General features: G+C 31.7%; 1 protein-coding gene across 1 annotated transcript in view; it reads right to left on the bottom strand.

The window, feature by feature from the left end:
• Positions 1-976, bottom strand: part of LOC107628091 (magnesium transporter MRS2-I-like) — a 31300-nt gene that overhangs the window by 1204 nt on the left and 29120 nt on the right. The window lies entirely within an intron of this gene.

Raw genomic sequence — 976 nt, 5'->3', positions numbered from 1 at the left:
TTAACCAAATCAATTTGTCTGATCTAATTTTAATAAAAATAATACAATTTAATTGATTACGTATATTAAATTTTAATTACTAAAAATATCTTTTAGTCACAAAAAAAACAATTACTAAAGATATCTTTTAAAAAAAACGTTTTAAGGAACTTTATTATAGTGGCTCCCAAAAATTTTAAACTACCCTTTTAACTCTTCCACTCTCTTCTTCAATTTCTCTAAAAACCTTCCATCTTCATCACCTTAATCAATTTTAACGCCATGACAACAACCACAGCACTGCCATTATCATCATTGTCACCGGGAAAAAAAAAAAAGGAAAAGTCTTCAAGTAAAAAAAAAATTCTCAATATAACAAAGCAAAGAATATGCTTCTCCCTGACCCATTATTTAAATTCTCCAATTCAATAATGGCCAAGTTGCTCCTTTAACTCAAAGAAGAAGGAAGGTTGAAGAATATGCTGCAAATCCAAAATTCTTGCTTCGATGCGGTTGAAGCCAAAGAAGAAGGAGAGCGAGGAGCCATCATCTCTGCGACGACCGTACGTCCAAGCGGAGCAGCAAAATTCTTGCCTCGATGGGGTTGAAGCCATAGAAAAAAGAGGGCAAAGAGCCATCATCTCTGCGACCGTACGTCCAAGAGGAGCAACTGCAACCCTCCAATGACGATGTTGATTATGATATTGGCGGTGGTGGTGTGATTATTGTTGTTATGGTGATAACGATGAAAGGTTATTAAAGTTTAGGATCTGAAAAAAAATGGATGGGATAATTTTGGAGATCGAAGATAATGGAAGAGATAACGATAATTTGAAAATCTTTTATGTTTTTCGAAAGAGCCAAGGAAAATTTATTGTTTGGGTATTTTTGTTAAATAATTTTTTTTTTTATACTACATTGTTAATTTTATCTTTTTATGAATATTTTTGTTATTATTTTAAATATTTGTAGATAGAAATAGTAGCTTTTTTTAAAT

The sequence above is a fragment of the Arachis ipaensis genome, chromosome B02, assembly GCF_000816755.2.
Source record: "Arachis ipaensis cultivar K30076 chromosome B02, Araip1.1, whole genome shotgun sequence".
NCBI lineage: Eukaryota > Viridiplantae > Streptophyta > Magnoliopsida > Fabales > Fabaceae > Arachis > Arachis ipaensis.
This window is presented reverse-complemented; position numbering and strand designations above follow the sequence as displayed.